At 56.3% G+C, this 24,222-nt stretch overlaps 1 long non-coding RNA gene across 1 annotated transcript; it reads left to right on the top strand.

The window, feature by feature from the left end:
- The first annotated feature begins 10,077 nt into the window (after positions 1 to 10,077).
- LOC149126663 (uncharacterized) lies at positions 10,078 to 21,395 on the top strand. Its single transcript, XR_016233446.1, has 3 exons — positions 10,078 to 10,187; positions 14,221 to 14,406; positions 21,282 to 21,395. It is a non-coding gene; the product is annotated as an uncharacterized LOC149126663 (long non-coding RNA).
- Positions 21,396 to 24,222: the final 2,827 nt, after the last annotated feature.

The raw sequence follows: 24,222 nt of genomic DNA, 5'->3' as shown, positions 1-24,222 counted from the left end.
GGTGAGCTCCAGTAGTAGGCAGGAAGGAGGGAGGTGGGGGCTACTCCCCCCTTGCCTCCTTCCTGCTCTGTCGAGGCAAGCAAGCTGTCCCCCACTTGCAGTCCCCATTCCTCTCCCCTCTCGAGGTAAACTTTTTTATAGGATTCCCTTGCTGGGTTCCTAAGACCCCCGTGCCTTGGGGTGGCAACAGCTCTGCTGCTGTGGGCCCCTGGATCCAGCCTCTGTGGCTCCCTGTTCCCCACCTGGGCCAATTTTCTCCCTGGGAACCCTGTTTGCCCTCCTGGATCCAAATGCGACCTCTGCTTCCTCTCGGAACCCTGACTCCTAACACACACACACACACACACACACACACACACCTGAAGGAAAAGCTTAAAGAAAATGTTGTGCCAGCGCCGCGGCTCACTAGGCTAATCCTCCGCCTGCGACACTCGTACCCCGGGTTCTAGTCCCAGTTGGTGCGCCTGATACTGTCCCAGTTGCTCCTCTTCCAATCCAGCTCTCTGCTTTGGCCCGGGACAACAGTGGAGGATGGCCCAAGTGCTTGGGCCCTGCACCCACATGGGAGACCAGGAGGAGGCACCTGGCTCCTGGCTTTGGATCGGCACAGTGAGCTGGCCATAGCGGCCATTTGTGGGGGTGAACCAACGGAAGGAAGACCTTTCTCTCTGTCTCTCTCACTGTCTAACTCTGCCTGTCCAAAAAAAAAAAATATGTCGTGTTCTTTTGTGCCTCTACCCTGCCCCAATACACAATTAAAATGCATTCCTGGCCCTCGTTTTAAAAATCAGCGTTCTTGATTCCACCGACCACAGCTGCCACAGAGATCCTGCTGCGAATTCTGTCTTTCTGCACAAAAGCGACTGAGTTTAAAGAAATCATCACTCAAGGACACTTGGCTCTAGGTGTTGTCCTGCTTGGAACCCAGCTCCATGAGTGTGGGTGCTGCCCAAGGGGTTCAGGCTGAAAATGACACTGCCCTGTGTGGGGACCTGTGGCTCCCAGGCCTTCCCCGGGGGCAGAAGGAACTGGAGCCCAGCTCTCCCACCCATTTCCTCGGCCTCGTCCAAGGCTGCCTCTTTACTCCTCCACACAGGAGCGCGGCTGCAGGGCTGATGGGAGCCTTGCTTGCCAGAGCTGGGAGGGGCTGGGCAATCCCCCAGCCCAGCCCTCTTGTTTCACAGGGGAGGGGGCATGTGCACCATGCAGTCAGCGCAGGCCTGGGTCCCAGCTCCCTGTGAGCCTGAGCATCACAGGGAGCAGCATCCAAACGCTCCTATAGCAGAAGACGGAAGCTTGGAGCGTGGGATGGAGTCGTTCGCAGAACACACACCAGAAGCCAGGAGGCGCCCCGCCGTGACCCACCATAGCTCCCCCTCGGCCTCAGAAGGAAATTAAAGCATGAGAAGACACGGTAGAGAGAAAGGAAGCCTTCAGGTCTCCCCATGATGGCGTGGGCCAGGTCCCTGGGCGAGGACCACTGGGGAGGGGAGGGTGGAAGCAGGCAGGACAGGGCAGCAGTTCAGGGAGGTTGGCCTCGTATTCTCAATGCCTGAAGCTGCTCTCCCGGTTCTCAACCATGGCCCCCAAGGTTGGGAGCACCTACCCTAAGAGCTGAAACAGAACTTAGGAGGCAGGAAAAAGATGTTGTTTCCATTTGCATTTTGTTTTATCTTTATTAAAAAATTTCCCTTCGTTATTAAAAATGCTCTCAGTATTGCATGCATTGAAGTTATAAATTCCTTTGTTTGGGGGCAGGGGTGTCTAAGTCTCTGCCCACTTATGTTTGGGGACATCACTCGGGCCCAGCCTCTGCAGCCGTTGGGAAAGCCTGTTTGGCCCACAGCCATCCCCTCTGTCGGAGAAATCGGCTCTGCTAGCCCGTCTTCCCTGCACCATACACAAGGCTGCCTGGCCCAGGGGGGAGCGGGGCTGCAGCTGCCTGCAGCTGCCCGGGGAGTTAGCCTGGCGCTAATTCTCACCAAGTGGCCAGGAGGGCTGGCAGCACCTCTGGGCTGCTCCACGTTATTAACTCAGTCTGCAGCCAGCCTGGGATCCCCAGAGCAGGGACACAACCTTGGTGGAGATGGGACAGAGACCTCCATGAGACTGGCCGAGGTTGAGGGACCCCTTCAGAAGGCTTGGGCTCGGGCAGAGCTTCCCGGCGGGGCACACGGCAGGGGTGGGGGGAGCACAGAGCAGCAGAGAACAGGCTTCAGGGGAGGGAGGGGAACAGGATGGGGGTACAGGGGTGCAGTGAGGAGCCGGTGGTGCAGCAGGCCTGCCCTATGGCAAAAGGTAGGGTAGGGGTGAGTGGCGGGCCTGGCTCATGCAGGGACAAAGATGTCTGCCCCTCACCCAGCAGGTACTGAAATGCACCCTTGGAGAACGGCATAGACTTGCCGACAGTCTGCACACATCCTCCCAGGTACTTTAAAGCATCTCAAGATGACGGACAGCGCACAGCACCATGGCGCTGCTACAACGATGGCTGCTGTCCCCGTACTGCCTCGGGAATAACGACAAGGAGAAGAGCTGTGTGTCCTACAGGCGTGTGGTGTCCCCGGGACACTCTCCATCTGCACTTGGGTGGGTCTGCAGTTGTGGGACCGAAGGTCAAGGGCACAACAGTGCACCTTTATACCGGCCAAAAATCACCAGTGAGAGAGGGGAGAAATCCACAGACCAGGGATGCCCAGAGTTTCTGGAACCTTCCCTGGAGCATCCCCAGGCCCTGTTGCACTCGAGTTAGAGCAGTGAAGGTGCAAATTGCAAGCCTGGCGGTGGTAGCCTGGGTGTGCGCTGCCTCTGACACGGCCCCTGTGATTTGCACCAACGGGAACTCTCCAGGGTAATGGTGGTTATGGCATCACCAGGTGCTTATCCCGGGAGGGTTTGGGCTTTGCTGATTTAACAACCCAGCTGTGGAGTCTGTGCTGGGGGTGGGGGAGCTCAGTCTGAAGGAGAGTCCAGTGCCTTCCCCCACAACCAGGCCTGAGCTCATCTAGGAGAACAAACGTGCAAAGTGCAGGAGGAATATTTGCTTGTGTAATCACCCGTAGACTCAGTTAAGAACCTGCAGCAAGCAAAGGGCCCGGGCAAGGTCGTGGTGCTGGGCCGGCTGGGCAGGACAAAGGGCTCTGGGCGTTCTGGGTCACTGGCTTTCTCCAGGACTCATCCGTCAGCCGAGGAGCATCTGTTGTTCCATGATGGTTCCTGTGTGACTGGCCTGGCTCTCAGCCTGGACTCCGGCACCAATGCTATCCGGATGGAGGCAAAGACGGAGAACTTGTGCAGGGGCTGGAGCAGCAAAGCCTTGGTGTCTAGGCCCCAGGAGCACGAGCCCAACCCTTCAGTGAGCACTCCCTGGTCTCAGCTTGGCAGGACGGGGACAGCCAAGGTGGAGGTCTCTGGTCAGGGGCTGGAGCTGACCCTGCGCTGTGTCCAGCTGATTGCATGGAGCAGAAAGGGCCTTGGAAGTCCTTGAATCCAGTCCCTCCTTTTTCAGATGGAGAAGCTGAGGCCATGAGAGCACCCACGACTCTGTACTTGGGGTGACCGAGAGCCCTCCATCCCGGCCCTGATGGGGTACTCAGCTTTGCCGTGGTGCCCCACCCCCATGTGGAAGGCTCCATGAGGCTATGGCCTCAGTGTGTGGCACAGCAGGTGCTCCGGGAGTGGATGAATGCCGTAACTTGCCCAGAGTCAGGTGGTTGGCAGTGGTGGCAGATCCAGGACCCCCAGGACTAGTGCTTGGCCAAGGGGTGAAGCAGAGGGGTTAAGTACACTGGCACCTGGCCCCCCGATGGCAGGAGTACAGATGTGGGTGTGTCAGCTGCCTGCTTCACAGACCCACCTCCATGGAGGAACTGGCTGCTCCGATTCAGAGACAGCAGAGTGCACTGAGGCTCCAGGTCAGCTCTGGAGTCGAGGCCAGTTCCTCCAGGTCAGCCCCATCCGGCCACTTTGCCCTACAAGGTTGTTAGGGCCAGGCCCTTTCTGCCCGGGATGGACCATCTAGTGGGCAATCTTCATCCCAGAGCTCTCCAGGGGGCTGCCTGAGGCTCCCCCTGCCCCAGGCCTTCCCCAGCTTTTAGCTGTGCAGTTCTGCCTGCCCACGCCCCTTCTCCCTCCTTTTCTCTCTCTCTCTCACGGGCACACTTCCAGTAAACCCTGAGACGTCTCAGCACCACCTCTGCACAAGCTGTGTGGCCTGGCACAAGTCGCTTCACCCCTCTGGCCTTCACTCCTGTTCTCTGGCCGCTGGGCCTGGACCTGTCTCCCAGTGTGGTTGGGAAGAGTAAGGGAACACAGGTGAAGTGTTGCAACAGCCCCTGGCTCGGGAAAACGCGGCCTGTGCGTCAGTCCGTGTGAGAACCAGAGCTGCTGCCTTGCCCATTGATTTCCATTGCATGGAATCCTGCACCCGGGAAAGGAACAGCAGCAGGGCTAGGGCCCCCGATCAGCCCCCACACACCGCTGGATGCCCGCGGAGTAAGCTTGCAAAAATGCCTCTGCTGCTCTCGTCTGCCAGGCAGCCACTGGGGAGCGAACCCCGGGGCGGGGGCTGCGGTGCGGCTGCGGTGCAGCTGCGGAGCCACAGGACACTGGGCTGTCTCTCCTCTGGGGGAGCCCGTTCCTGACCCCAGGCACCCTCAGCCACTGCTCAGTCCCAGTCTGGGCTCTCAGCCGTCCTGAGTGACCTTGTAGCTACGGCTGAGATGTTGGCTTTGGGACCAGGCTCGGCTGCTTGGTGTGCTCACCTCTTTCAGGTCTGACTCTGTTTCTGAGCCCAAGCTCCTGCTGAGTGCATCCCAGAAGGCCGTAGTTATGGTTCAGTTAGTTGCATCGCTGCCATCTGGCTGGGAGACCCAGACTGAAATCCAGCCTCCTGGCTTCAACCTGGTTTAGCTCGGACTGTGGCAGGCATTTGAGTAGTGAGCCAGCAGATGGAAGATCTCTCTTGTCTGTCCGTCTGTCTGTGCCTTTCAAACTAATTAATTAATCATTTTGCAAAAGATGCTGACTCAGGCAAGAGCCAGAGAGTTCGAGCCCCGATGTGGTCTCGGCCTGTGTGCAGGAAGGCACAGGGCAGACCCCGTGTCCTGCCCGCCCAGCTCCGCCATTCCACCTGAGGGCCCCGAACTCCTTTCCTAAAGGGCTCCACGGTGGATAGTTTCCATTTTACAGGCCCCAGGATTTCTGTCACGGCAACTCAACTCTGCTGTGGTAGCGGGAAAGCAGCTGCAGATGATACACAGAACACGAGCAAGCTGCGTTCCCATAAAGCTGCACACAGAAACACCTGCTGTGGCCCGAGGGCTGGGGTCCGCTGGCCCCCACGCTGGCACTGCCGGGGGGAAGGAGTTTCCAGGCGCCGAGTGGACGTTCCCTGGTGGCTTTTCCGGTGCACCCTGCCCTCCCAGGAGCACCCGGACTTTTCACGAGTCCCTGTTGCTTCCCCAGTGCCTGCCATGTGGCTTGGGGGTGCTGGACCCTTGGGTGGAGTCTGTGGAGACTGAGAGGGTCAGCGTATCTAATGGCCTGGACCGTTGTGCTTTGCTGGGGGAGAAAAGTGAGGGGAGTGCAGAATCCCAGCCGGGTCAATGAGTTGGGAGATATTTGCTGGGAGACACAGCTACTTCTTCTGTTGGAACATCTCAGAGAGAAGCTGTATGCCTTAAACAGTGCCATATTGGTGGTGGAGCATGGGCGTGGCCAGAAGAGATGACTGACCTGAGAGTACAGCCAGTACCGAGGGACTCACCGAGAAATGGGACCAGGCCGTGATGATTATGGGAACACCTGGATCCAACCATACCTGAAGCCAGGATTACTCTGGACTTTTCACTGATGGAGCCAACAAACTATCATGTCATTTAAGAACAAACTAAGTGGTCCATCCTTTATAATAAACAGGTTCCTAACTGATTTAGGAACTCAGAAAAAAGGGACACCCCCCACCACCCAGAGAAATCAATCTGCTATGGTAGAATTCCAGGTATGTGAATGGGGATGGCGAAGAAGCCTCAGGAGGATGGCTGAGGACGGGTGGTTCCTCTTGAAGCTTGGAATATGCCTCTCTGGCCTAAGGATTATTTTGAGCTGAAGCACTTGAGTAAAGGCAGACATAGGCTGAGTTCTCTGGCCCCCCCACCCCGCTCTGTACCTGGATTAGGGCCGAGGCTCCCCTCCCTCCCCAGCCAGCACGCACTTCCTGTACTTACCACTTCCTCACCAGAGACCAGTGGCACCAGGGGACCGTCTACACACAGGCCGTACCAACCAGTTCTCATCTTCTGATAGTAGCTCGCATATTTGTTTTCACACAACTCATCACCCTGAGAAACATGAAGTTCTTTTCCTTTGTCTGCAAGATCACTGCTCATGCTGACGCTGCCCGAGCCCGGGTTCCAGCCTCCGCTTGGAGGCCCTCGTGTCCTGTGTGTGCGCTCAATGCACATGTGAACAAACTCCTGCTTACTCTTCTCTGGCTTGTCTGCTTTTTGTCAGCCTCAGTTTTGGACCCCAGCCAATGCAATGAAGGCAGCGGTGGAAGATTTCATTTTTCCCCTGCAACCTGGTCCCCCAGCCCCACCCCAGAGCTCTTAACAGTGGAGCCGGGGTTACAAAGGCAGAGTTCCCACCAGCTGGCAAAAGCCCCCTTCCCTCGGCAGTGCCCCTCGCCTGGCACCTCTCCCACACCCAACATGAAAGGAGGGGGCCCGAATGATCCCCTGATCTGATCACGGCGAGGCAAGGGTTAAACAAGTCTTTGCCTATCTCTGCCTTGCCCAGGACCAGGGTCTCCTCACTTTTGTCCTCAGACCCCAACTCACAGGCCCAGCTCCCCCACGCCTTTGCTCAGCCTTGCCTCCTGAAGCATCAGGCGGGTTGTCCCGGAGGCACCAGGCAGCCACGGCAGCCCTGCCAGGAGCACAGATGTCCCCATGGAACGGGACCGGGCCGGGCAGCCAGTTAGGGCCCCTGTGATCTGGCTGAGTGCGATGGATCCCTCGTGGTTCTGAATTACAGGTACAGAGTCAGACACGTGACCGTGGGCACCTTCCCTTTGTGGGAGGGCGCTGTGGGGTGATGGAAACCTGAGAACCCAATCAAAGAGAGCCCAGCTCATCCCTGCAGTGGGCAGGGCGGGGGGAGGGTACTAGGGGAGTCACAGGGAGCTTCCCAGCCTGGTGCTGCCAGCCAGCCGCTCCCTGGCGGGTCTTCAGATTCCCCAGCACGGGCTGCACGTGGTGAAGGTGCTGGAGGTCAAGGCAAGGCCTGGGCTCTGGTGCTAGCTCCGCCCTGATGGACCAGCCCCGCCTGCACCAGGCACTTTATCTGGTTAATGCGAATTGTTTGGAATTAGTGCCTCTCAACGCCAGGGTGCTCCCCAACACAGGGGGGTCTGCACACTGCGGGAGCCACAGCTTGCCCAGGGAAGTGCATTTGCCAGGAAGCCTCCTCCCCTCCCCCTCCCCCTCCCCTCCCCCTCCCCCTCCCCTCCCCCTCCTGTAAAAGCAGTGTGCATCAGCCCTGAAGGAGGTGTGGCTGAGGGACAACTGGCTTATGGGGCTCAGGGGTGACGATGCCCATAGGAAGCAGCCTCGCCATGAAGGGGTCTGTCCCCAGTGGATCACCACTGCCCCCACCCAGGTCAGCCCCGAGCTCACTGAGAAGGCTCACGTGTGTAATCAGCAATGGACTTGCAGCTCTCCCTCCACAGCCACGCCTCCATGCCTGCTCCTCCCCGGGGCGAGACAAATTCTTACCTCCCTCTGCCTGGGGAGAAGAGTGAGTTCAGGCGACTGATCCCTCGGGTTGAAACCCACCCCTCTTCGCAACCCTCTCCTGTTCTTCCTCCCCAACCCCTCCAACCACATCCCCTTTGTAGAATCTCAGGCTATGGCAGTGTACAACCTACACTGCAGTCTGTGAGTAGCCCTCCCTGGAGTTGTGCAGTGCACGACCTGTGTAGCTATGCATAGTTGCTCAGAGACTCAGGGACATTGAATGTCTGGGACGTAGTCCCTCAGCTTAAAGCATGGCGTGGCTTGTGCAGCCTGGGTTTGCTCAACTATAAAAGGGGATGAAAGAGTCCTCACCCCTCACCCTCCACCCTCCACCCTCCACCCTCCAACACAATCAGGATTAAAGAAGGCAATCTATGTCCAGGGCCTGACTTGGTCCCCAGCACAGCTGCACCTACCACCTGAGAAACCTCCCTCCTCGGGCACCTTCTGGGCCAGGGGGTGCTGCGCATACTACGCCTCTCCCCCCGCAAGCCGTTGAAAGGTAAGCACTGTTACTGGAAGACAGAGAAGCGTGGGCACAGCTAAGCCCCGACAAGAGCGGTGAGGGCAGCCCAGCTGGCAGCCCAGGGCCGTCTCTGCTCCTGTGTGCAGTCAGAGGTCTGGGAGCCCCCAGGCTGACCAGCTCCAGGCTGACCCCACTTACCCTGCATGGTGAGACACCCTGCCCTCCATGTCTACCCCCAGGGTATTCCGGAAGGCCCTGGAATGTGAGTGGGACCCTGTGCGTGGCCTCTCCGGAGCCCCCTAGCACACATTAGCTGCTCAATAACAATGTTGCCGGGTTCAGGTCAGACAAGTGTTTCTCCAGAGCCCTCTCTGTCTCCCTCCTCCGCCAGCACACCCTCCCTTCCACCTGCAAGTTTGCCTCTTAGCTCCTGGGAGGTGCTGACGAAGCTACAGAGGCCGAGGCTGGGCTTCTTGGTGAGGGTTTGGCACACCAGTTAAGAAGCCAATATTGAAGCGCCTGGGCTTGAGGCCGGTCCTGGCTCAGGGCTCCAGTGCTCCTGCTCACGTCACTCTGGGAGGCAGCAGGGACAGCTCAAGTGGCTGCGTCCCTGCCTGCCCTGGGGGAGACCCCCAGGTGGAGTTCTGGGCTCTTCTGGCCTGGCCCCACCCCAGCTGTTGGAGGCATTTGGAGGTGAGCCAGCACCAGCAAGTGGGAGATCTCTCTCTCTCTCTCTCTCTCTCTCTCTCTCTCTCTCCCTATTTCAAATAAAGTGGAAATAGATAAATAACCTGTACTAATTATTCAGGTCACATGCAATTGCAAGTATCGTCAATTCCTTACTGCAACACCTGGAGCCCAGGGGGAAAAAAATGGAATGACTGAGTAGAAAAATTGAAGCGTGTATGTATGTGTGCATGGGTGTGTGCATGTGTGTGTGTGTGTGTCGGGGAGGATGGAAGCAATACTACATGGACTATGACACTTTGGGCACCCCATAAGAAAGGACAGTGAAAGGGGGACCCCTTGAGCCACGGCACTGCCAGGCACAGGAGTGGGAGCCCAGGCACCCCCTTCCCCACCACGGCCTCAAGAGGGTGGCTGGGTCCGCCCCGAATGAAACCTGTGTCTGGAGGGTGGCAGAGGGAGCGGTGCATTTTCTCGGTGACCTATAGGCCCAACAGTCTGCTCTCATCTCCTTGGTATTCCTAGAGGGGGACTCTTGCCTGGTGAGGAGGAGGAGTGGGGAGCTGGTGGGGCAGAAAGCCAGGCTCCACGAGTGCCTTGGAGAAAAGGAGACACCAGCTGGAGGGAGTGAATTAATAGAGGAAACGTGGGTGGCCGGCAACATGGCTCACTTGGTTAATCCTCCACCTGTAGCTCTGGCATCCCATATGGGTGCCAGGTTCTAGTCCCGGTTGCTCCTCTTCCAGTCCAGCTCTCTGCTGTGGCCCGGGAAGGCAGTGGAGAATGGCCCAAGTGCTTGGGCGCCTGCACCCACATAGGAGACCAGGAGGAAGCACCTGGCTTAAGATCAGCATAGCACCGGCCGTAGCGGCCATTTCGGGGGTGAACCAACAGAAGGAAGACCTTTCTTTCTCTTTCACTCTCTCCTGTCTATAACTCTACCTGTCAACTTAAAAAAAAAAAAAAAATAGAGGAAGCGCAGCCTGCTGGCCCGGCCTCATTTTCAGAGGTCCAGGTTCGGGGAAGTTTTCTCAACATCTCCACTCTTCTCAGGGGAGCACCTAGAGGCCAGGTGCGGAGGACTGGGGCCGTGTGCACCTGGGGAGGCCGTGTGAACCTGGGGAGGCAGTGGCGCAGTGCACTTGAATTACCTGCTCCCTGTCTTTTCTCAATGTTACTCACTTTCCAGGGGAGATCCTGGCTGGCTCTCAGACCCCTTTTCCTGGAGAGGCCCAGAGGTAAGTTGAGGTTGGTGCGGCCTTTTGGAACTTAGGCACCAGTCCCTAGGAGGCTCCTGGATATTTGCAAGGTTTCTCAACCGCAGGGTCTTAGTCCACCCAAACGAGGATGGACTGGGTCCAAAGAAAGGTAAGTGCGCCGCTCGCCCGTTCCCCAGCCTCCCGATCCCGGAGACAATCAGACGCAGCGGGGAGTCAAGTCAAGCAAGCAAGAACTCCGTTTATTGGCACATGGCAAAGCCTTTTAAAGCACAAGACCACATGATTACTGGGGCAGGGCTTAAGGACCAACCAATTACTTAAAAGGTCATTTTACAGGGCGACTTTTTACAGGACCAGCCATATGTCTGTACACTCGTCATCAGTTGTCGTCACCTCCTTGATGCTGCGCAGCCAATCAGCTTTGGTGGTAAATGACTTTGGGCACCATCTTTGAATTGCCACATGTGCCTAATTTCCCTTCAGCCACCATCTTTGAATTGCCTCCTGTGCCTAATTTCCCCACACTCAACCTTTCCCCAGTCTGAGAATCACCTATACGATTGTATCTTAAATTGTTATGTATTTGAAAGGCAGAGTGAGCTACGGACTGAGCCTGCTCTCCTCGCCTAGTGCACTCCCCAAATGCCCACAACAGCCAAAGCTGCGCCAGGCTGAAGGCAGGAGCCAGGATCTCAATGCAGGTCTCACACATGAGTGGCAGGAACCCAGCGCCTGGAGGCATCAGCTGCTGACGCCCAGGGTGTGCATTAGCAGGAAGCTGGGGTTGGGAGTGGAGCTGGGAACCCAAAACAGGCACTCCAGTATGGTTTGTGGGCATCCCAAGCATCTTAACTGCTACACCAAATGCCTGCTCCTATCATCGGTAAACAGCACCATCTCCGGGCCAGTTGTTCTCTTGCTTAATGGAGAACTAACCCCTTGGAAGGCTAAAAGAAAGTTGGCCCTGTTCCTAGGGGTTCTGGCTCAGTGGGTCTAGCCTGGGCCTGAGTGGGTCTAGCCTGGGCCTGAGAATTTGCATTTACAGCAAAGCCTCCACATCTCTAACTGCTGCTCCCAACTTCAACCTCGACCCCGGTCCTGGCCATTGGCTGGCACTGGGGGAATGAACCAACAGATGGGACTTCTCTCTCTCTCTCTCTCTCTCTCTCTCTCTCTCTCTCTCTCTCTCTCTCCCTGGGCCTCCCAAAAAATAGACCTAATTAGTTAATCAGTTCCCCAGGTGCTGCTAAGCTAATCCCAGTCTGACAGCCACAGCTGTACATAACCCCCTATTTTACAAGGGAGTAGACCGAGGCCTGAGAGGCGAGCTTGCTAGTAGAGGCCTCACTGTTAATAGCCGCAGAATTGAAGCTCAAGTTGCTCTGAGAATCTCAAAGCCAGCCTGGCGGGTTAGCCAACACCTCTGAACCCTGGAGCCCCCTTTTCCTATTCAGGGGCCTCGGGGTACCATGCCCAGGACGGGCTGCCCTCCCTTGCGTGGTGGCAGCTGTGCACACACAGCCTTCTGCCTGCCCTCTCCTCGCCAGGGGGGGGGTCACACCCTGACATGTGCACATCCCTCTGCAAAGCCCCTGAGGTCCCCTGTGGGCAGGTACACCCTCCTCTGGACTCTCACTGACCCGGTCCGTTTGTCCACTTCCATGTTTGCTGCTGTGACAAGGACACTTATCAAAGTGTTCAAGGACGCCAAGGGTGTTGGCGAGGCTTGGTGACTCACCTCTGCTGCACTGGACTTGGGTAGCAGGTGGGGGGAAGATATTGCTACAGGTGGAACCCATGGATGCATTACAGAAGCAGGTGGTGGAGAGCCACATGGCCTGAGTCCTGGATAAAGCAGATACAGCCAGAGACATTTTCCAGAAGGAAGAACATAAAGGGTTTTTTTTAATTTGTTAAAGATTTATTTATTCATTTGAAATTCAGGAGAGAGAGATCTTCCATCTGCTGGTTCACTCCCCAGATGGTTACAACAGCCAGGGCTGGGCCATGTTGAAGCCAGGAGATTCATCTGAGTTTCCCACGTAGGTGCAGGGACCCAAACACTTGGACCATCCTGTGCTGCTTTCCCCAGGCCGTTAGCAGGGAGCTGGAAAGGAAGTGGAGCAGCTGGGACAGGAATTGGTGTCCATATGGGATGCTGGCGTCACAGGTAGTGACTTTACCAGCAATGCCACAATGCTAGCCTGAGCATAAAGTTCTTAAGGCGTTTTGCTCTCTGCTGTGAAATGCAATTCCCACTTCTTTCTCCCCCCTCCAGAGAACCTTTAGCAAAGCAGCCTATCATTTCTGGAAGCTTTGAGAGTTGGGATTCTCCGATTCCCGCTGTGACTGCTGGTCCGTATCCAGGTGGAACCAAGTGGTGTGTTTTCGCTGGGGCCCTGGGACCTTGCTGGGTCACAGAGTTAGGCATCTATCACTGCCTAACAAGTTGCCTTAAAACTTGGTGGCTTGACACAGCAGTACGTATTCTCTCCTGTGGGTTCTGGACTGGGCTTTTGGACTCAGCTTAGCTGAGTGGCTTTAGCTCAGGTCTCCCATGAGGATGCAGCCAAGATGTCGCTCAAGGCTACGGTCAGCTGGAGGCTTGCCCAGGGCTCAAGACATGGACACGGCAGGTGAACTGGACGTTGGCAGTTGGTGGGATGCTACAGTCCTCCCGGCACCACATCTGCTTCTTCCAAGGTAGCTTGAGCATCCGTCCCTACAACGTGCTGGCTGTCTTGCACTGTGGACAAAGACGGGGCCTCTGGAGGGGGGCCCTGTGCCCATGCTCTCCTCTCTGTCCTCCACACCAGTGTGCAGGCTGCAGTAGGAGCCTGGCATGCTGTATGGATAGCCCATCTTACCTGACACCACTCAGGAGCTGAGAGGGCACAGGAGATACAGCGGCCACCTTGGACCCTGGTTCAAAGCCGCCGCCTGCATCACATTTGGGCACCATTCAATTCCCAGCTGATCCACTTCCAATCCAGCTCCCTGCTAATATGCTTGGGAGAACAGTGGAAGATGGCCTGAGTACTCGGTCCCCTGCCACACATGTGGGAGACCAGAAGAAGCGCCTGGCTCCTGGTTTCAGTCTGGCCCAGCCCTAGCTATTGAAGCCATTTGATGAAAGCAGATGGAAACTTCCTTTCTCTGTGTCTCTCCCTCTCCCTCTCTCTCTCTCTTTTAAAGATTTTATTTGAGAGTTAGAATTACAGACAGTGAGAGGTAGAGACAGAGAGAGAGGTCTTCCTTCCATTGGTTCACTTCCCAAATGGCCACAACAGCCGGAGCTGCACCGATCTGAAGCCAGGAGCCAGGAGCTTCTTCTGGTCTCCACATGGGTGCAGGGGTCCAAGGACTTGGGCCATCTTCTACTGCTTTCCCAGGCCACAGCAGAGAGCTGGACAGGAAGAGGCACAGCCAGCACTAGAACTGGTGCCCATATGGGATGCTGGCGCCGCAGGCAGAGGATTAACCTACTACACCATGGCACCGGCCCCATGTGTCCCTTTCCCTCCTCCTCCCTCCCCCCCCATGTCTGTCTGTCTGTCTCTCTCTCTCTCTCTAACTTTGCCTTTCAAATAAATAAAATAAATGTTTAAAAAATAAGTCACATGGGCTGGCACCACGGCTCACTAGGCTAATCCTCCGCCTAGCGGCGCCGGCACACCGGGTTCTAGTCCCGGTCGGGGCGCCGGATTCTGTCCCGGTTGCCCCTCTTCCAGGCCAGCTCTCTGCTGTGGCCAGGGAGTGCAGTGGAGGATGGCCCAAGTGCTTGGGCCCTGACCCCATGGGAGACCAGGAGAAGCACCTGGCTCCTGGCTTCGGATCAGCGCAGTGCACCGGCCGCGGCGGCCATTGGAGGGTGAACCAATGGCAAAGGAAGACCTTTCTCTCTGTCTCTCTCACTGTCCACTCTGCCGGTCAAAAAAAAAAAAAAAGGTCACATGGAATGATTGACCCACATGCCTGTCTAGGTTTGTGTGAGTGGCTCTCTGATGCTCACGCCAGGAAGACCTAAGAACAATGCATTTCTGTGACCCAGGGCTGCACGTCATCTGCAAACGCTTCTGGGAACTGGCCTGAAAGTCACTACTGAGGCTCCCATCGGAAACGAGGAAGGCATTGCAGTTGAGCCCGGCAGCAGCCAGCCCCGCAGGAGGAAATCTGTCTCCCGCCTCTGTGGGCTGCTTCCTGATCACCATCAACACCACCGCCAGCGGAAAACGGGGTTCGTTGTCGGTTTACCTTTTCTTTAACATAGCAAACATCCATTTTTTTGAGGCTTAATTGGATCTATTCTTGAACATGACAAAAAGTGGAAAATGAAAGGGGCATACTAAGGGAGAAAGCATTCCACGTGAATCATTGAAGATCACATCCATAATTAATGGCATTTGGCATGCAGCCCCTGGAAGTCTAATCACGGAGGGGAAGGTGCTAATTAGAGCGGTTTGGTGCAAATCGGCTTGCGCAGGTGTGGGAAAGCAGCCTCTGTTTCCTTTAGCACCTGTGGCGGCGGCAGCAGCAACAGTGGTGGTAGCAGCGTGGGAATCTCTTGGGCTAGGTCAGGGCTTGCGCCAATAATGGGGCTCAGTTCTGAATCAGCTCAAGGTGCAAAAGGAGTTTCTCCTCCTTCAGAAGATATGGGCGTGTACGCGTGTGTTTGATCCTGGGACACAGCAGGCTGGAGCTCGGGTAGCACTGTAGGTGAGTTCTCCCCTGCTGTGGAAGCAGAAGAGAACAGAACAGGGCCAGAGCTTGGAGGAGGAGGAGAGTTGCAGAGGAGCCAGCCACCTCCAGCACCTGCCCCAGCACGCGGTGGGATGGGCAAGATGACCAGAGCCGGGTGCACCTAGGAAAGCTAAGTCAACATTCAGTTGTCCAGGCCCCTGTGCCGCCCTCCTCCACCCTGCCCTCTCTCCCTAGGGGTTGAAGCCATGCACTCAACCCAGGGCTCCCTTGATGTCTCACTTACGGTCGAAATTAGCACATGGGGAGCCCCAGAAGGAGAGAGAGCGGAGCTTAATTTCTTTTCCAGCTTCCTTTGTGAGGACTCGCCGTGGGCTGCCCCCTCCCTAGAGCTAAGACTCCAGTCCCTGTTGGGCGACTCTCCGGGAGTCTTAGTGGCCTGGGCCCTCCCAGCCTGGGCTAGCCTACTCTGCCTTGGGGCTCCCCAGCCTGCCAGCCCCTTTATTTTTTTTTAATATTTTATTTTATTTTAGACAGGCAGAGTGGACAGTGAGAGAGAGACAGAGAGAAAGGTCTTCCTTTGTCGTTAGTTCACCCTCCAATGGCCGCTTTGGCCGGTGCTCCACGCTGATCCGAAGCCAGGAGCCAGGTGCTCCTCCTGGTCTCCCATGGGGTGCAGGGCCCAAGGACTTGGGCCATCCTCCACCTCACTCCCTGGCCACAGCAGAGAGCTGGCCTGGAAGAGGGGCAACCGGGACAGAATCCGGCGCCCCGACCGGGACTAGAACCCGGTGTGCCGGCGCCGCTAGGTGGAGGATTAGCCTAGTGAGCCGTGGCGCCGACCAATGCCAGCCCCTTTAATAAACTGTCTTCCAGTGGGCCCAGTCTGAGGCTCACGTCTCTTAACAGCTCTGTCAGGACCCCGATGGAGACAGCCAAACACAAGACTGACTTTCTATTTCACCGGGGCTCTCTCCCTTAAAAGCCAACATCTTGGCAAATAGTCTCTAGTTCCAAAGGGAGATCTTTATAATAACATGCACGCCTTATTTCCCTACCATCTTAAACATGTAACTACACATGGTATAAAAGCTGCTCTCCATAACCCGTCCTGAGCGTTGAGACCATGGCTGGAGACCGTGGGAGCTGTTGGAGACTGAAGTACATCCCCTTGAAATTCACCTGGGGAAACCCTCGCTTCCAGTGTGGCTATGTTCGCAGAGGGGATATTGAGGGAGGTCATCAAGGCCCAGTGTGGTCACAAGAGCAGGGCCCCAGCCTGAGACCACTCATGTCCTTAGAAGAGCAGGAAGAGAAGCTGGAACTATGCATGTGTGTGTGCCCGCACACGCGTGTGCTCATGCATCCCTGCACCCAGGAAAGGCCATGTGCAGAGGCAGCCAGAGATTCTACCCGCAAAGAGCACCCTCTACAGAAACCAACCTTGCCGGCACTTTGTTCTTTTAATATTTCTGTATTTAGTTGAAAGCCAGAGCTGGGTCATGCCCCAGATGGCCTCAATAGCCAGAGTTGTGCCTGGCTAAAGCCAGAAGCCAGGTCTCCCATGTGGGTGGCAGGGGTCCAAGCACTTGGGCCATCTTCCAGTGCTTTTCCCAGGCCATTAGCAGGGAGCTGGATCAGAAGTGGAGCAGCCAGGACAGGAACCGCTGCCCAGATGGGATGCCGGTATGGTAGGCAGCAGTTCTATCTGCTCTGCCACAGCACTGGCCCTGTTGCTGGCACCTTGATCATGAACTTTCAGCCTTCGCAGCAGTGGGAAAACAGATGTATCTTGTTTAAGCCACCCAGCCTGTGGCAGTTGATGTCAGCCCAAGCAGACTCAAGTGGGGGCTCAAACGTATACAGCTGGTTGCCCCAGCCCCCAAATATGCTCCCCACCCCAGTTTGAGTGCCTTTGTCTTAGCTCCCTGTTCAGTCCTTATCTTTTCCTGCCAACAGGGTTGCTGTCTTTAGCAGAGCCAAATCTTGCTGACTTATACCTTACTGGTTGCTTACTGGTCCTAAATGACACATGAAATCCAAAAAGTCTAGTTTATTAGAATTGTGTACAAAGCAAGAGTGAAAAGGTTTTGAGCAAGTGTCTTGCACTGCTGACCCTCAACCGGTGCACAGAGCTTTGCTTTTTTCCTTTTTTTTTTTTTTTTAAAGATTTCATTTATTGGGGCCGGTGCTGTGGTACAGTGAGTTAATGCCCTGGCCTGAAGTGCCAGCATCCCATATGGGCACCAGTTTGAGCCCCAGCTGCCCCACTTCTGATCCAGCTCTCTGCTGTGGCCTGGGAAAGCAGTAGAAGATGGCCCAAGTCCTTGGGCCCCTGACTCCATGCAGGAGACCTAGAAGAAGCTCCTGGCTCCCAGCTCTGGATCAGCACAGCTCTGGCCATTGCAGCCAATTGGGGAGTGAACCAGCAGATGGAAGACTTTCTCTCTCTCTCTCTCTCTCTCTCTCTCCCTCTCCCTCTCCCTCTCCCTCTCCCTCTCCTCTCTCTATGTAACTCTGAATTTCAAATAAATAAATATTTTTAAAAAAATTTTATTTATTTATTTAAAATGTAGAGTTACAGACAGACAGTGAGCGATAGATCTCCCATCTGCTGGTTCATTCCCTAAATGGCCACAATGGCCAGAGCTGGGCCAATCCAAAGACAGGAGTTTCTTTTGGGTCTCCCACAGGGGTGCAGGGACCCAAGCACTTGGACCATCTTCCACTGCTTTCCCAGGCCATAGCAGAGAGCTGGATCTGAAGAGGAGCAGCTGGGACACGAGCAGATGCCCATATGGGATGCTGGCGCCATAGGTGGAGGGGTTCTCAAGTTGTCAGCGGGGTGGCTGGGTCCAGGTTCTTGTCCCAACACAGGAAGGAATTCCAGGGTGAGATGTAGGGGAAGGTCCACAGAGAGGCAGGATTTATTTGCACTGGAAATGGGAAAGTGCACTCTCCAGAAGGCATGTGAGCAAGCTCAAGAGACAGCTGCACGGAGCAAGGTTCTGGCCATCTCTATATGAGCTGGAGGCATAGGGGTGGTATCTGGGGTGGGACTCAATATTCACAAGGGGTGGTGTCGCTCCCCCTCTTCACGGAGGAACGACACAGGACCCTGCGCTGTTCTTTTGTCTGCTCGGCCCTCCCCGGGTTTGCTGCTGGTTCTTCCCGGGTTGGCTACCGACCCTTCCACCTCCGTGGAAGGGCGGTTCCCCCTAGCCACATTCCCCACTTCCGCGGGGGAGCGGCACACCGCCGGCCGGCTCTCTCGGGGGCTGCTCAGGTGTTCCTTCAGATAGATGTTCCTGGTGCATGTTGTCTCTCTCCTCCTTTATAGTCCTCTTCCACCAATCCCAACTCTGCTACCCACACGCCGAGTACGCTGCTCTACTCCAATCAGGAGCAGCTCCTGCAGCTTGTCAAGTTGGTGAGAGGCAGCTGGGTAGAAGCTGTTTCCTCCTCTCCCAGTGCCATATTGTGGGAGAGCAGATGCATAGAATAAGTCTTAATTTGAGTAACAGTCTAGTCCGAGTTGCTCCCCACAGGGTGGGGCTTGGGGACTTGAATACCACTGGTTTCCTTGCCCATTGTGGGATCAGGTGTATGATGGGAATAGGCATGTCAGCCGTGGTAAATTTATCATAATGACTTGATGCTGAGCTACAGGTCAGCACGGGGATCGCAGCCAGCAGTCCCATGGTTATTTTTGGCTGGTGCCAACACTTTGGAAGCATGGCGGGAGTGGCCTGAGTGGGGCTGCCGCATGGGTGGGGCTGGCAGCCTTGGCTCCTCCTTGCCCACATCAAAGTCCTGGAAGATCAGGCCTCCTTACTTTGTATGCCAGGGGCCTTCTGGCTTGAGATGATTGGAAATGTGGCTCCGAGGTCCCATGTGTTGTGGGCCCTGGTAAGAAGAAGGACTGGGTTCGGTGGGCTCTCAGGGACTTGATTAGCCACCAAGCCCTCATGCACCATCCTTTGTCCTGGCCAGGGTAGCACAGTGGACAGATGCCAGTTTTATCAGGTGCCACTGAGTAACTGTGCACAGGACTCCTCCAGCAACCTCCTTGCCTTTTCATGCTCATTGTCAAGGACAGCTAATCGATGGCCGCTCCTCACCAACCCACAGATATCGACTCGAGGCTCGGGAAGACTTTATAAGGAGTCATCCGGGGGATTCTTCCAGCTCAAATTGAATTGTGGGTCATTAAATCTCTTTAGTAAAAGACTTCGCCTCATATCATATGCCAGAGCTCCTGCTGCATTTTTAACCAGCACTGAGCACATTCTGCCTTGCTGGAGCCATCTCTGCACCCTTTTCCCCCAGGCAGATCTGGTTAATTGTTATGGATTTTCCAGCAGGTAAAAGCACTCAGAGTTTGGAAAGTGAAGGCTTTGTTTTCTTTACAAAAGAACACCCATTCTGGCAGTGCCTGGAGACCAGAGGAAGGAATGGCAGGAAGGAGGAAGGGAGAGAGTCAGAGGCAGAGGAGCCAACAGGGGTGCCTGCCATCCAGGGCATCTCAGAGGAATCTGGATGGTGATCAGAGACCACACGTGTGCAGCCACACAAGTCTCTACACACACAAGCAGGCACACACACCAGCCAACCCTCAGAAACACACGTGCTCATGTGTACTCACACACATGAACACACCACCATGTGCACACACAAGCACAAATGCACCCATACACACATGCTCATGCGCACACACAAAGACACAGCCACACTCATACATGTGCACTCTCACACAAACACACACGTTCACTCTTAGTGACCCCTAGAGTGTGTTTCAGGCAGAGCATGAGAGGTGGGCATTTGGCTCAGTGCTGAAGCTGCCCCTTGGCCGCACACCCATACGTGAGTGCCCTCTTTTAGATCCCAGCTGGGCTCCAGCCACCAGCTCCCTGCTAATCTGCCTCATGGGAGGCAGTGGGCCATGGCTCAAGTATTTGTACCACCCACACGTGAGACCTGGATTGAGTTCTCGGCTCCCAGCTTTGACCTGGCCAAACTCTAGCTCTTCCCAAACTCTTGCAGGCATTTGGGAAGTGAACCAGCAGATGGAAGACCCCTCTCTATCTGTCTCTGCATTTGCTCAGGGAACAGCCAAGGCCCAGGGGGACGGCGTACCTTATCCAGGGTCACTGAGCAGGTTAGCGGCAGGCTGGGACAAGACTCTTGGTCTGGTTCTTTGAATTTTGATTTCTGTTGCACTGCCACCATTAAGGAGAGCCAGGTCCCAGCCCTGACCTCAGCAAGACTGATTGCTTTTATTAACAACTTGCATTCATGTAGCACTTTACTCTTTGCACAGAACAGAGGCCTATTAGAAATTGTGGTCGAAACAGAGGCGGCCTTGGGCCTCTTGTTGGCACCTGCACTCAGGGGAGAGACTAGAAGCCAGGAGAGGCCATCTGTGATATGAAGTGTCACCCCCAGTCTGGCCTCCCTGCCAGACGTGTGCCTTTAGGAGGCAGGGTCCCGGGACCTCTGCATAGCAAGAGGCACTGACGTAAGGAAGGAAGTGGTGCACAGAGGGGCAGCAGCCAGGCCAGGCTGGGAACTGGAAACCAGAAGTACAGACAGCAGCAGCACGTGGAGTCATGCCTGAGCTCAGGGAATATGGCCCCGCTCTGCCCGGGGTGTGGAGGCAGGAAGCACCTGAGCCCAGGGGGTGCCACCTGTTGAGTGACACTGAACTAATCTGCAGAGTAGCTGTGAGGCGGGGCCTGTTGCCACACAGAGAAAACAGGCAGAGAAATCTCAAGTCACCGTCTGAGATGCAAGTGGCTGGAATGGGACTGGCATTGCCATGGCTAACACTGAGACCTCATGTCCAGTCTTTCACAAGCCTGGGTTAGACCGCCGTGTGCAAGCAGCTCGCTTAGGAGGTGATCCCAGGACACAGGACGGGCAGTGTGGAAGTGGGACAGGAAAGAGAAGGAACCAATCCAGTGTGCGCTAAGGAGCAGGTTCAGGGCGGGGAGAGGAGCCAGCCCAGAACATACACCCTGGATGTACGTGCCCCTGGGGGTGAAGGAGCTGCGCTGTTTATACACCCACTCCCTCCGCGGGTTGAGGACTGCTCTTGGCCCAGCCCTTCCAGCCTGCTATGAACAGGCAGCGGAGGCGTTAGAGGCCAAGGAAAGACTCTCCCCCTCCCCCCCGACAAAGCAGGTGCAGCAGACATTTGAAAGCGGCTGGCAGGCACCCGGGGAAACATGGTTAGGGCACTGATTGACCACCCATCCCAGATGAGAGATGAGCACTGGGATCCGTACTTCCAGCTCAGAAATATCAAGAGCAGACCCACAGAGGTGGCGGCTAGACACCTACAGTATCTGGCACGGCCCAGGTGATGCACCGCCTTCCTCCCCAACCCCCCAGCTCACAGACCAACCCCCGCAGCTTCATTCTAGGCACTTTCCACATCCTGACACCCTCTGGCAGGCCTGAACATGAGTGATGCAAGTTCAAGGATGAGACAGCCCTCGCCTGCCTCAGTGGCCCCGACAGACACCTGTGAGTAGAGACACATCCCTACCTTCTCCCTCTTCCCCCGTGACTAGCAGACTTGAGGACAAGGAGCCACCACAAGCACTCTGCCAACAGGTGCTTGCTCCGGGGACTGGGCCCTCCTGGGCTGGGGTGGCATCCCCACCCAAGGAACGCAGAGATGGTGGCCATGGACATGTGTATCCTTGTTTGCTTGAGATTCGTGTCCCTGGGCCATGCTGTTGGCTAAGTATTGGGAAATGAAAGTGGAACATGGAGCTTCCAAGCCCAGCTTCCTGCTAGGGCACGCCCAGGAAGCAGCAGACGGTGACCAAGCAGCTGGGTCACTGGCCCCCAGTTAAGTTCCCAGCTACCAGATTCAGCCCTAGCACCGGCCACTGTGGTCATTCTGGGAATGAATCAGTGGGTAGCAGCTCTATGTCTCTCTCCTTATGTCTCTGCAATCTCAGAAAAAAAATAAAATAAAAAAAAATCGGTAGAAAGCAAAAGGGGCAGAAAGATGGGGAGGCAGGGGTGAGGAGGGAAGAGGCAGGTGAATGCAGAGTGGGGTGGTGTCCTCAGGGCACAACTCCCAGTCCCACATGTGTCTGGTTTCCGGGGTGATGGGAAGGCGGGGTCTTTGGCTTGGACTCAGGGGCTACCGTGCGGCGCTGATCTGCTACAGAGCCTGTGGCTCTGTGAACACTCCCTGTTCCTGCACCCAGCCGGGGCGGCCTCTCCTGCCCCACCTCTGTGTTCTCCCAGGGAAAAGGGCTGTGGCTGTGGATCTCTAACTGTTCATGAACCTGACCTGCAGAGGAATTGCATTTCCACCCTATAAAGGTCATTGCCCTCCTCTGGGCTGCTCTGTCAGCTGCAAAGGGAGCAGGGGGACCAGGCGAATCCTCAGGCCACCCGCCCTGGCCCCCCGAGAAGCCTTGCTGGCTTTGCACGCCTCTGCTGCACTCGGAAATGGCACCGAACATCTCTGTTTGTCCCCTGGAAAGAAGCAGTGCTTCCCTCCTGGTAGTTAGGGTTACTTTGCCTACAGCACGATGTTCCTTGTCATCACCAAAGGGTGAGCTCGCAGTGAGCGAAATGCAGCCTGCTCACATCCTGCGCACGGGTGGGAGGAGCAGGTTCTGAGTCAGCCCTGGCAGGTTCTAGGCAGAGACCAGGAGAACAGACCACAGGAGCTCCTCAGGGAGCCCCAGGTCCGAGGGAGGAGACCCGCCCCATCCTCAGCAAGCTGCGGTCTGAGAAGAGCGCCGCCCCCGGGCCTCTGCACGCCCCTGTGTGGTTTCCGCCCACAGCAGCGCACAGTGTGATGGAGGAGCACCTACTCGGATGCAGGGACACTGTGGGGGTGGCACCCCTAAAGGCGTCTAGGTATGCACGGCCACCCCAGACTTCCAGACACAACCATGGGAGCACAGAAGGCTGGGCCCCACGACTGCCAACTGGGAACCAGGATTTGAACCCAGGTTTGCAGAACTCGGGCCAAGAGTGCCTTGGGCAGTTCCTGTTCCATGAAGGGGAGTGGAACAGAGCGGGCGAGCCCCCTTCCCACCCCCGCACCATCCTGCCCTGTACGCAGGGTCTGTGACTGACGCTGGCCCTTGGTGGCAGTGTGCTTGGGAAGTGGTCCCAGACTGCAGAGGGGCTGCTGCAATTGGCTGACGGAGCTACCCAGGACGACTTGCAGCTCCTCCACCTGCCACAGCCTCCTGTGCCTCTTGGCCTTTGCACAAGCTGTGCCCTCCGCCTGCCATGTTCTCCCCTCTCCCCAGCTGCCCCTCTTCTGTCTTGCTGGATCTTTTCTCCCGGGTTTCTCCCTGGAAACCTCCCCTATGGGTGAGTGATGGCTAGCTCCCCTGCCCCTCCCCCCCCACTCTCACTCATTCTCATGTAATGGGCTCAGCACATGCGTGCCTAGCAACCTCCATGCTGCCTCCCTGCACCTGACTTAGCTTGGAACCTGAGGGCTCGCTCTTTCTTTCTGGCTTGCTGCACTTGGTTATTAGTGCTTTTCTCCTGGCTGTTCTCCCTCCCCCCACGACTGTACCTATGACATGGGACTGGCGCACCTGCACGTGACCCAGGCAAACGTGGGCCCTGCCCTGGGGGAGTCTGCAGTCAGGACCCACTCGCTGACATGGAGAGGCATGAACAGGGCCTGGCGGTGTGCAGGAGGGACCCCAGGAATCATGTGGTCCCCATTGCACAAAGTGGGAGACTGAGTCCTAGAGAGGGCAGGCGGGCTGTCTGGGACCACCCAGTGATCTAAACTGCGGTGCCCTGCGTGCCCCCCAAAGCAATGTCTGAGGCAGGGTCGTGGAAGTGGGTGGTGTATTTTGGGAGGGGACAGGATGGAAACAAGCCTTCGCATGTGGGCTGCACCACGCGGGCCACTGCTGCGGCCACTCAGGCTCTGTCACTCCAGGGGCTGTGAGAGCTTTGGAGGTGTCCTCCCAAGGTGGGGGGAGGGGACGAGTAGCTGTCCCCATGCTGTTGGGTTGTTGCCTTCCTCGTTCTTTGGGGGTTGAGCCTGCATCTGCAGGGCTGGACAGGTTCCTGTGGGCAGCCTGTGCCGAGGTGGTGCAGCCAGTGGGAGGTGCCAGCAAAGGACCCCACGTGCAGCCGCCGACATCGATGCAACGGCTGCGAGCGGACACTGGGCTGGGGAGCAATGATTCGAGGCACGGGAGACGCAGGTGCAGGACTGAGCTGTGGAAAGGCAGAAACCCACGGGCGTGTGGATGTGTTCGGTAGCCACCGTCAGAACCCGCTCCACTGCCCCCAGAGAGAGGCCGATTTTTCTTCCATCATAAGATACGTACTCTGTCTGCTTGAG

This window comes from Oryctolagus cuniculus, chromosome 5 (genome assembly GCF_051225735.1).
Source record: "Oryctolagus cuniculus isolate XC-2025 breed Fujian yellow rabbit chromosome 5, ASM5122573v1, whole genome shotgun sequence".
In the NCBI taxonomy this organism is placed as follows: Eukaryota; Metazoa; Chordata; class Mammalia; order Lagomorpha; family Leporidae; genus Oryctolagus; species Oryctolagus cuniculus.
The sequence above is the reverse complement of the archived record's forward strand: the minus strand, read 5'-3'. Positions and strand labels throughout refer to the sequence as shown.